The following is a 12,971-nucleotide window of genomic DNA, read 5'->3' as shown; positions in this document are numbered from 1 at the left end:
ACCTGCATCTTCAACAATGAGTTCCTGTAAAAATCCCTTCAAGTTCCCCCGGGAAGTCGCTTTTCTTTGCCAAAAGAGAGATTAGTCTTCCACTATGAAGCTGCCAGAGGCTGCAAGGCATGCTTTCTGTGGAGAGCTGGTGTCCACCTGGAGCTTCTTCTGTTCATCAAGAGCAAGGCCTCCTAAATGAACAGATCCTCAGGGTACATCAAAACCTCATCCATCTTTACTGAAAGTGCATAAAACTGACAATGAGAATGTGAGAACCATTCATTTTCACAGCAACAAAATTCATCTACACAACACATGATGCTTTGCACCCCAAAAAAGGGAAATGGGATTGCAATAAGACTGAAAACCAACCGCTAATCTCAGCCCCGAATTGAAATGATTAATGTGTTATTGAGAGAGATGTGCTGTATGGTGGCTATGGCCCTGCAAACAGAAAAGGCTTTTAGCCAAAGAGACGGGCAAAAATAGTCAAGAGAAATTATGCAAATCACAAAATTGCCATTGAATCCATTTTGCATGCAAGAATTCACAGACTATTGGGAAATTTCGCTCCACCACTATAATCCAAGTACTTGATACGGCACTTTAAAATTCTGAATGTGCGCTCAACTGCACATGCGACTCGATATATGCCTGTCTTCAACATCATTACTGATGCCATGAAAAGAACCACAATTCTTCATATAATTAAAATAAATGAAAACATAAAAAATATAAATAATGAAAAAATTAAGAAAAACTATATACGATAAATAGAATTAAAATTAAATAAAATTAGACGTCAAATGAAAAAAAAAAATAATGAAAAAATTAAGAAAAACTATATAAGATAAATAGACTTAAAAATTAAATAAAATTAGACGTCAAATAAAAAATTAAAATGTTAATTAAAAATAAATAAATAAAAAATAAAAATTAATTAAATATTTAAAAAGTAAATAAAATAAAAGGTAAACAAAATTATTCAAAATACAAAAATAAGTTGATTTGAAAAATAAATCATTAAAATAGAAATTAAACAAAATAAGCAGCCAAATTATGAAAAACTAAACAATAAAAATTACATGTAATATAAAAAATGAATATACTGTAAATTTGAAATATTATAAAAATTTTAATGATTAAAAGATGCGTGATGAAAAAATATTACAAATATAACATTAAAATTTAATTCGAACCTGGTTAACTAACATGTTGGAGGTTAGTGAATAAGATTTTACTTGAATTTTGAATCAGTATTCAATGGGAATGTAGACTGGGGCTTGATTTTATCCACTGGGAATTGATTGGATCATGAAAAGTAACAAGGAATAGGTCAGAACTTGGTCACGTGAGTCAAAAAGTAAAGTAATTTAATAGGAAAGCTATTTTTTAATCAAAGATTATGAAGACAAAGTATGTATTTTTGACCCAAAGTGTAACTATTTCCATTGCTTTGATAATCTTTATTATGAATGAATCGGGATCTTCATTGGGAATGTAGGTTGATTTTATCCATTGATTGGGAATTGATTGGATCGTGAAAATTTGGGTCAGAACTTTTTGACGTGAAGCTGAAAGTAAAGTCATTTCAGAGGAAAGCAATTTTTAAATCAAAGATTATGACGACAAAATATGTATTTAAGAAAGTAAATAGGGTCAATTTTGATTTCATGTTGAATTAAACTATTCCCGTTATTCCACTCATTTATTTGTTAACTCATTTATTTATTTCAGGTCATGTAATGACTGATTATGTTGAATTTGTCTGTCTCTTTCTCTCTTAAATTAGACTGAAATCCCATATAAATTCAGACAGAGAAAATGGAAGAAAATAATACTCAGACTCATATTAGGATGAGGCATAAAGCAACAGATGTGGTAAATGAAAACAAAAATAACCAACTGAATCAATGTACAGATGTCCTAAAAGTGCATAATGAGCCTTTAATGAGTTTAGCACCATTAGCAATAGCTAGCAGAGCTTCCCCCAAAGTCATCAAACTCCCAGCACCATGAGCTCACAACAAAAGCAAGAACATCGGTGTACGTCTTAATCTATCTCAGAGAAGTGAGACCTGAGACTCATCAGCCACTAATACAGTCTCTGAGAACGCTGGGAATCCGGACGTATCGGGATTTCACTCAACTAACTCTGACCGCGAGGTAATATTTCATAAATGAGTTAACTTCACAGTGGCAGATGTGATTAGATAGAGCAAGAGAACAGAAGGCAGGGAACACTCCTGCACTGCAAAAAATTCTAAAATCAAGATACATTTACTTGAGATGCTAAATGACATGAGCTATTAAGTCTCATTTCCTGAAAAGTGAGTTTTAGCTTTAAACAAGAAAAAATATCTGCCAGTGGAATATGAAAAATAAACATGTTTTCCCTTTAAATTAAGTTTGAATTTGTCTTTTTGATTTTTTTTTTTTTAGAATAGAAGTAATTTGATATTTTTTGAGAAATAGAAGTAATTTGCTTCTCAAGTAAATGTATCTTGATTTAAGAATGTTTAGATATGGAAAACAAGACAAAAAATACTGGGGAAGAACATCATTTTTTGCAGTGTGTTTGTGATCATGTGACTTCGGCCACAATAATCGGGCATTGTTCAGTCAGAAGATGATGTGCCGAGAGCTATCGGTCACTATACACACATCTGAGATAGTATATGTTTTGTTCTTAATCATTAATAACTTAATAGCATATTAATAACTTACAGCTATTGATCGAGGTATGAACAAGAGTCATTAACATTAAAACCTCCATGCAGGCAACCTAAAATATCCAAGAAGCGTTTTTGTCACGTGTGTATGTTTCCTAAATTCCCTGTGGACGTTTTTTTCCCCCCCCCCGCTTTTTAACTGGAGGGGAGAGAAGTGGAAAGTGCTATTCTACCCATGACGCCTAATCACATTTCCCTCTTATTAGTTTCCGAGCGCACAGAGTGAAATTAAGGTTGAAGTGGCCAAATCTAATAAATATTGATGCTCATTACAGAGCCTTCTCTACCTGTCTCTCTCTCTCTCTCTCTCTCTGTCTCTGTCGCCTGTTCGCTTTTCTAGATGTGTCAGCTGTACCCAGAATGCCTCTCAGCCCCTCCCGCTCTTTAAATGATCCGCCTGGTAGAGAAACTGGCTGGTATCTGAACGTATGTACCAAATAAAGCATTACTCCGGACTAAATATAGACGTTGCACACTGTGATGTATGAAATATTAACGGATATCTCTTGCAAACACGCCTAAAAAAAAATCAGAGCTGCTCTGTTTGATGCCAAACCAGTTGCAAAGAGCTCAAACTGAGAAGAGCTTTACAAACAAAAACCTCAGTTGGGACCCGAACATCTCCCTCGGTCACTGAGAGTAATAAAACCCCTCTTACCGGATGTTTAACGGCAGTGGGATGTGCCCGTGTTAGTGTGTGTCCGTATCCACAGGAGTGGGATTATATCCAGAATGCTGATGCGGTCCGGACTCCTCACAAAACACAACCTTGATGAAGAGCTTGCAGACGCATCCGTGATCCACCTGCTTCCAACACGCATGAACACACACGCACGCTCCGACCACACCGACACACACTCGAGCAGAGGGCGTACCTACAGTCAGCCAACGGAGAGGTGGAGTGAGAGACGGAGAGAAGGGAGAGCGTTAGGACGGCACAAGGTGGAGGGAGGAAGTGGAGTGTGGGAAACCGAGAGAGAGAGAGAGAGAGAGAGAGAGAGAGAGACAGAGAGAGAGAGAGAGAGAGAGAGAGAGAGAGAGAGAGAGAGAGAGAGAGAGAGATGCACCAATCACATTTGTTCTCTTCATTGCCATCACAGTAGCTGTTTTCTGATGGAACAAACTGTCCCATGGGAGAGAAAAATTACAAATGAGATCTCTGGAATTTCTCTGGGATTTCTCCTATTTAGTTGTAATAAAATAGATGATTAGAGTACGCTTTCTGAGAAAATACAATTTCAGTTTTTCAAAATTTCACGTTTAATTCAATGTTTTGTTTGCTATTTCTTTGTGATTATTTGTGAAATTTACTAGCAAATTTTAATATTTTAAGTGTAGGCGGGAAAGAGATTGTATCTGGATCAATCTGGATTTCTTTATCAGTATTTTTATCTTGTTTCCCAATTAAAACGTCCTTAAAGGACAATTCCGGCGCAAAATGAACCTGGGGTGTAATATCACATTAGTACCGAGTCGACCGTTCTCTGGGATTTGTTTTCATGATAATCGAGTGTAAAGAGTTTCATCTCTTTAAAAACTGTTTATCTTATAACGCTAGTATATGGGGCATCGAGTAAGTAAAAATAAAAATCGCTAGTTAACAACACTAACACGGTAGCATAATGAGGGCAAACTGAAGCATTGAAAACTTTGTAAGTGTACAGACAGTTTAATAAGGAGATACTTTATAAAGACACGGCACTTTGCATATACAAACAGGAGCCATCTTTGGAAAACAGTCTCGACCAGTCGAACCACGAGCGCCGTGCTACGTGTGCTGAACTGTGACCTCGAAGTGACCTCGACTGATCGAGCCTGTTTTCCGGTTTTTATTTTTACTTACTCGATGTCCCATATACTAGGGTTATAAGCTAATCAGTTTTTAGAGATAAAACTCTTTACATTCGACTATCATGAAAACAAATCCCAGAGAACAGTCGACTTTAAAACAAGATCAATGTGTTATTTTGTCAGTACATTTGTTAGATTTATCTTTAAAGGTGCTCTAAGCGATGTCAGGTAACGTCCCTTCTTTTTGACGTTCGAAGAATTGTCAAACAAAACAGAGGCTAGCTAGACCCTCCCCCCTCCTCATCCGTGCACTAACCCCCCAAACCCCACCCCCAAATCCTTCTTGTTGGTTATTGGCTGGAACGGTTTGTTATGTTTTGTGGCGCGGGTTAGCTCAGTTTGTTTTTGTTGCCGTTTGTGGAGCCTGGGGTGACTGCAGAGACCGCCGTTTTTTACAGTGTGTTCAGGGGACAGGCAGCTAGCGGATAGTGAGGAGATGTTTTTGGCCTAAAAAACACGTGACATCGCTTTGAGCACCTTTAAAAGAACAAACACATCATATACTAATGGGGTAAGAAAAATAAAGTTCTTTTGAGGTCTTTTTTCAAATTAATGAAAAAAGCATCATAGAAAATCATCAAAGTAAAAAAACATGAAATAGTCGAATTGTGGAAATATTTTTTGGGAGGAAATTTAGTTTATTTCAAAGAATGTAACTCTTTTTTCCCCCTTGTGTAAAGCAAAAAACAAAAAAGGGCAAAAAAATAAATTAATTAATTTGAATACATTACTTTTTTTTTAAAATTTAAATCAAGATACACTACTGTTCATAAGTTTGGGTTCAAGGGCTGGGCGATATGGCCAAAAACATTATATCAGTCAATATCGATAATTATCACAATAAATAAAAAATCTTTAATTTCTTTCAAGTTTAAAGGCAGATTTTTGCTCCTGAGTAAAAGTTGTAGAAACCAGACCATTAATTGTGGTTTTAAACGACTCTTTATTGTCAGACCATGACAAACACTTCACGCTTTTGAACGCTTCTCAATGGATCTCACAGAGCTGTTTAGTGGTCACATGATCGAGAGCGATCAGCGAATAAATGTATTTTCTCTCGTAAGCTCGCGCTGCGGTGTAGTTTGAGCCGAGCGGATAAATGGTCTGTGGCGTGGCGTAAATGAGTAGCGCTGTTTCGTTGCGCTTCTGGCGCATAAACATTATATCGAACTTCTATCAAACTCTGGTTTTATAGAGGAAAAGTATATTGCGATAATTATCGTTATCGTTTTATCATCCAGCTCTAGAGTCGGTAAGATTTTTTTGTGTGTTTTTGAAATAACTTATGCTTATCAAGGCTGCATTTATTTGATCAAAAATAAAGTAAAAACTGTAATATTTTTGAATTTTATTACAATTCAAAATAACTGTTTTGTATTTGGATATACTTGAATATAATTTATTCCTGTGATGCAAAGCATCATTACTCCAGTCTTCGGTGTCACATGATCCTTCAGAAATCACTCTAATACGATAATTTGCTGCTCAAGAAACATTTATTATTATTATCAATGTTGTAAACAGTTGTTCTGCTTAATATTCTTGTGGAAACAGCGATTATACAGATTTACAGATGAAATTGATTTTTTTGTAACAATCTCTTTTTTTTCCCCAACTAAATTTATATTGTTTTAAGGTTGATTAGACATTTTTACTGCAAAACAAGACAGATAATGATTACACCATGATTTGACAAGCGCTATCTTACTCTCACCCGTCTTTGTGTTTGTCTCTCAATCATTGTTCTATGCACGTATATGACAGTGATGGATCCTCTATGTTCCAGTGCAATATGTTAGCCGAGGACTCAACAGCACGAGTCTGATAGACCGAGAATGAGGGGACAATGTCTATGATGCTGTGGAGTCGAAAGACCAGAGGACAGGGAAAGAAAGAGAGATAGAGATTGGATTCTGGAGAGGAAGAGGATACTGTAGAACAGAAAGCTCAGGATCAAAGCCCAGGATCAGTGTGACTTTAGAAAGTTTCTGCACAGGAGATAAAAGCCTCCAGGAGAATCTTCAGATATCCTCGTTCAGCACAGGCAACAAAGGTTCTTGTTTGTTTGCTCAGATTCTTTGTGTTGGGCTGAAACTGATCACGGATTGAACCGGATTGACCTTTTATGTAAATTGACCCTTTGCTAAGCCACACTTTAAAAACATCACTGACCAATCAGCAAGCAGTGTTTTCACACAAGCTTTTGATCTTTTCTAACGCAAGTTTGTGTTTGCGCACGATTATTTTTAACACAATTGTACAAATTTAGGGTTAATCATGTTAATCAGGTTTTTAAGCAGATAAGAGAATAAATGTGTTGCAATGTCCCAATTAATTCCAGCTATTTGTTTTAAACCAATTTATAAGCACATTTGACAAAATCTGTTACACTATCGTTGAAAAGTTTGGGGTCAATAAGATTTATTTTGAAAGAAAGAAAGAAATTAATACTTTTATTTAGAAAGGACGCATTAAACGTACTAAAAGTGACAGTAAAGACATTTATATCGTCACAAAATATTTTCATTTTCAATAAATGCCATTATTTTGAACTTTCTATTCGTCAAAGAATCATGGTTTCCATAAAAATATTAAGCAAGACAACTGATTTCTGAAGGATCATGTGACACTGAAGACTGGAGTAATGATGCTGAAAATTCTGCTTTTCATCACAGTAATAAATTACATTTGAAAAGATGTTCAAATAGAAAACAGCTAATTTAAATCATAAACATATTTCACAATATTTCTGGTTTTACTGTATTTTTGATCAAATAAATGCAGTCCTGGCAAGCATAAGAGACTTCTTTGAAAAACATCAAAAGAACCCAAAATTGACTTGCCTTATTTTGTATTCGAGTGCTTATTGTTTGGTATGAAAATAAATAGTATTTTTTCATTTTCCAAACTAAAACTGCAATGCAAAGTGAAAAAATGACAGCCAATCAAAACATATTGATGTTATAACATTAGTAGTGAGCGATTTTGGACCAATGAGATTTTAGCATGGGCGGAGCTGTGTAGAGTGACTGGGAAAATATATAAAACAACCAACAAAATTTTCATCTAAGAAAAAAAAGCTTTACATGTACCTTTTGAAAATGTCTTGGTATCTCTTCGGATTGGTCCAAACATTCAGATACAATATTCAGATCCTGTCAAACACATGACGGGAAACAGGATGTCTTGACTGGCAGGTGGAGGAAAAGTTTCTAGAGAAGCAAGAGGGAGAGAATGACTAGAGGAGTGTAACAGAAAGAGGGAGAGAATTGCTCCTAGCAAATCGTATAAAGCCATGAATAATTTACCACCTCCTCCAGCAAACCCTGATCTTTTTGTCCGTTGACTCAGGAGACCGAGGCTTTATTGGAATGAAGGCTTTCTGTGTCCTAATTTAGCATTTGCTGGCGTATCCCAGAGTGAGAGAGACGCTGCAGTGTTGCCTGACCTTAGAGAGTCCTGTGAAACGCGGCTCCCGGGAGGAACCTGGCCGGCTGTGAAACCTGTGTGTGCCTGTTTGAAACAAGTGGGAGAATTGATGTGAACTGAGCGCTGGAATGCTTTAACCCCTCTGAAGATGGCTGGTACAGAGCGATATCATTTTCTTTGAACCCCTGATGGTTCCCGCGATGGCTAAATAACTCACTTCACCGGACAGCAGATGGGGGACTCGCTGAGAGCTCAAGCGGGAATAGGAGTTCATTTAATGTGAACGGTCCTTCCTCATTTTCCAGCATCCCGCCATCAATCTTTGCCATTTCGTTCTGTTCCACAAAAGGTCTAGTAATAAGATTAAAAAGGAATGCTGCTTTGTCCATTCTGTTTATGATGGATAAATGTCTGGACAGGCCGTATTCCATGCTTGCTTTCATTTTTATTTTTTTTGGCAATGTTGCCATTTTGAAGATGAAAAAAGAAGGAAATGGGATTGGAAATTTTTTTAGGGTAGATGGAATTGAACTCTGATCGTCCACATGAGCACCAGGATGTAGGCTATCTGCTCTAACGGAATGAATGATTAATGTGTATTTATTTAATATAAATATTTAATATTGTAACATAAATATTTCATATTAATATAATTATAACATCAATATTTAATATTTTATATAAATATTTATTAATTAATTTTTTATATATGTATATTAATGTTTCATATACATATGTGTTAAATAATTTGAATATGATGAAATATAAATAAATAACATTCTGAATAAATGTGTACATAATCAACAAATATTAAATATTTTAATATAAATATTAATTTAATATTTGTAGCCTATATAAAATAAATGAATGAATAAATAAGTATTCATTTAATATAAATATTTAATGTCGTAAAATAAATATAAAACATTTAATAAACATATATTATAGGATATTTAATATTCAATATATATTTATATTAATATTTAATTTAAATATATTCAATTTTGAATAAATAATATGTGTATATAGTCAATAAATATTAACGTTAATATATTTAATATTTGTATATAAATTAAAAATGAATAAATAAATGTGTATTCATTTAAAATACATATTTAATATTCAAAATAAATGTTTATTTATATGAATATTTATTCAATTATTTGAATATGAATTAATATAAATATATAACATTCTGAATACAAAAATTATATATATATACACTTTTTTTATCTGTGTTTACACAATTTACACATTTATTTAACAAATATTTAATATTTTAATCTAAATATTTATTATAAACAAACAAAAATAAATACATTTTTAACTGTCTTCTTGGACAAATGTTAATGCATATGTTTAAAAAAATAACAATAGGAAGTGCAACAAACTGCGATTCAAACTCTGAACGCCCACATTAGCATTTCGGTCCACATTTCGGCATATTAAACTGCAACAGAGAGCCAATTGATGTCAACCACTAAAAAATGTACCTTTAAAGGAGATATCTACTCAACGTGTAGTGAGCAGCGAATCCTGCGTAGGAACTGTGAATAGAAGAGCAGCTTGTGACAGCTGACCATTGAGTTCCTCTAACCGGACCTCAGAACACTCCTCAACTCTCGTCGTCCTGAACTTTGACCCTTGTGGTTTAATAATGCTTTTAATAGAGGCTTTCCTCTCTGACCTCTGCATATTTTCCAGGCTCATTATATAGTCATTGAAGCTAATGATCATCAGGGGGCTCGTTATCTCATAGTTTTGGCACAGAGCTCAACACACACAGCACTAGAGCAGGATCTGTCAGAGGCCTGCTTTTCTGATGAACCATTTTTAAGCCAAACCATTCACAGAAGAGGCTGACTTTATTACATGATGAATAAATGAATAGTTCTGTGGAGCAGAACCCTGTTTTAAAAGGAATAAGCAGTTTGGCGCTTCCTTAATGCTTGTGCGACTCCTTAATGCAACAATCACATCCCTGTAAATACATTTTCTGCTCTACAATCACTTCTTATTTTAATAGAATGAAGAATGAACGCGAGCAGCTGCCACAACCTGAACTTTCACAGCATTTACAGTAGAAGATGCGTATAGATAGAATAATACCTGAACCAACTGAAGACAAAGCACTTAGACTGCAGTCGGGTAGAGGATGATGGGTATATTATGGTTCTTGGATTTTGCGCCAAAACTGAATTGATTGGAATTTCTCTATTTTAATTGAAGTAGCAAACAGGATAAGAATTGCTATCTGATTTTGAATTAAACGAAGAATTCAAATGTATATAAATGTATATTTAAAATGTTTACCCAGAAAAACAAATGTTTAAAGTTTTTGGATAGATAGATATAGAATGACAGACAGATATACAGACAGACAGACAGACACACAGATATAGAATGACAGATAAACAGATATAGAATGACAGACATACAGAGAGACAGACAGATAGACAGACAGATATAGAATGACAGACAGAGACAGACAGACAGATAGACAGACGGATAGACAGATAGATAGACAGACAGATAGATAGAGATAGATAGACAGACAGACAGACAGATAGACAGATATAGAATGACAGACAGAGACAGACAGACACATAGATAGATAGACAGACAGACAGAGACAAACAGACAGACAGATAGATAGACAGACAGATAGACAGATAGATAGACATATAGATAAACAGACAGATATAGAATGACAGACAGAGACAGACAGACAGAGACAGACAGACAGATAGATAGACAGACAGACAGATAGACAGATAGATAAGACATATAGATAGACAGACAGATATAGAATGACAGACAGAGACAGACAGACAGACAGATAGATAGACAGACAGATAGATATAGAATGACAGACAGACAGATAGATAGATAGAAAGATAGATATAGAATGACAGACAGAGAGACAGACAGACAGACAGATAGATAGACAGACAGAATGATAGACAGATAGATAGACATATAGATAGACAGACAGATATAGAATGACAGACAGAGACAGACAGACAGATAGATAGACAGATATATAGACAGACAGATAGATATAGAATGACAGACAGACAGATAGATAGACAGATAGATATAGAATGACAGACAGAGAGACAGACAGACAGACAGATAGACAGATAGGAGATAGACAGATAGATAGACCGACAGATACATATAGAATGACAGACAGACAGATAGATAGACAGACAGACAGACTGATAGATAGATATAGAATGGCAGGCAGACAGACAGACAGAAAGATAGATAGACAGATACATATAGAATGGCAGACAGATAGACAGACCGATAGATAGACATAGAATGACAGACAGACAGAGAGACAGACAGACAGATAGACAGACAGACAGACAGATATAGAATGACAGACAGACAGACAGATAGATAGACAGACAGACAGACAGATAGATAGATAGATAGATAAAGAATGGCAGACAGACAGACAGACAGATATAGAATGACAAACAGACAGATAGATAGACAGACAGACAGATATACAGATATAGTATGGCAGACAGACAGACTGACAGATAGATAGACAGACAGATATACAGATATAGTATGGCAGACAGACAGACTGACAGATAGATAGACAGACAGATAGACAGATATAGAATGGCAGACAGACAGACTGACAGATAGATAGACAGACAGATATACAGATATAGTATGGCAGACAGACAGACTGACAGATAGATAGACAGATATAGAATGGCAGACAGACAGACTGACAGATAGATAGACAGACAGATATACAGATATAGTATGGCAGACAGACAGACTGACAGATAGATAGACAGACAGATATACAGATAAAGAATGGCAGACAGACAGACTGACAGATAAATAGACAGACAGATAGACGGATATAGAATGGCAGACAGACAGACAGACAGATAGATAGACAGACAGATAGACAGATATGGAATGGCAGGTAGACAGATAGATAGATAGACAGACAGATAGATAGAAAGATAGACAGATAGATATAGAATGCTAGCCAGACAGACATATTGATAGAAAGATAGATAGAATGGCAGACAGAAAGGATAGGTAGAACAAACTATAAATAAATGTAAAAATAGACAGACAGACAGACAGACAGACAAGACAGACAGGGTAAGAAAGTCAGGGCTGTAATATACTGGGTACATGTGCCAGATCCTCATCACTGTAATGCCAAGGTCTTTGGCTTTCTGAGGGACAGATGATTGAGCCGTCTACAGAGATGGCCGGATCTTGGCAAGGATCGCTTTTGGCCTGAAGAACAGCTTGGTTTTCAGCTTTAAATGAAGGGTGGTCATCCAAGATGAAATGTCTGCCAAATCTCTAGTGATCTGAGATATACCTGTGTCTTAGAAGATTGAAATGAAAAATTAACCACGTGTTACGTGCATAAGGGACATTTTATACAGTTCAAGCTTGAAAACGTCTGTATCTAATGCTGCTTTCGTTAAAAATAAAAACCAGTAAGCTAAGACAGGTTAATAAATGGTTAATAAAAAAAGCCTTTATTTTTGCATTAAATACACAATTTCTCCCAAACATAGGTGGAATTTGAACTACGAATTGAAGACATTTTTAGATTCATAGTGGTCAGGAAAATTGAAAAGTATTATGTTCTCCTCCCTCTATTCCTGGAGCACATACAAACTAAATGTAATCTGATTGGTTGTGAATCTTCTGATTGGCTAATGACACAAAAAGATATATCTAGTTATCCTGCATGGTTTGAATTTTTTAACTAGGTTTTTAAACTAGTCAAAGCAATCTTTGGAAAAAAAAATTATAAAATGAAATGGTTTTGAAACATTTATTTGAAATGCCACCTGGATATACTGAGATGGAAGTGCACTTTATTTCAGAGTTCCTCTTCCTGTAATCCAAATTCCAAGTAAATATCCTGTGGGGGCGTGGCCAATTTAATTCAAATACCAACTCATG

General features: G+C 35.3%; 1 protein-coding gene across 6 annotated transcripts in view; it reads right to left on the bottom strand.

The window, feature by feature from the left end:
• The window catches only part of lingo1a (leucine rich repeat and Ig domain containing 1a), a 107,265-nt gene that overhangs the window by 74,875 nt on the left and 19,419 nt on the right, over positions 1 to 12,971 (bottom strand). For 3 of the 6 annotated variants that reach the window (XM_077210252.1, XM_077210256.1, XM_077210255.1), the window contains 2 exons: positions 7,667 to 8,087; positions 3,382 to 3,598 (listed from right to left, as the gene is read on the bottom strand). The gene's annotated coding sequence lies outside the window, so the exon portion shown is untranslated. The remainder of the gene's footprint in view (positions 1 to 3,381; positions 3,599 to 7,666; positions 8,088 to 12,971) is intronic. The other 3 variants (XM_077210257.1, XM_077210253.1, XM_077210258.1) reach the window with 3 other exon arrangements.

Source organism: Siphateles boraxobius, unplaced genomic scaffold (genome assembly GCF_051911475.1).
Source record: "Siphateles boraxobius isolate OS27281-9 unplaced genomic scaffold, OSU_SipBor_1 65, whole genome shotgun sequence".
In the NCBI taxonomy this organism is placed as follows: domain Eukaryota; kingdom Metazoa; phylum Chordata; class Actinopteri; order Cypriniformes; family Leuciscidae; genus Siphateles; species Siphateles boraxobius.
This window is presented reverse-complemented; position numbering and strand designations above follow the sequence as displayed.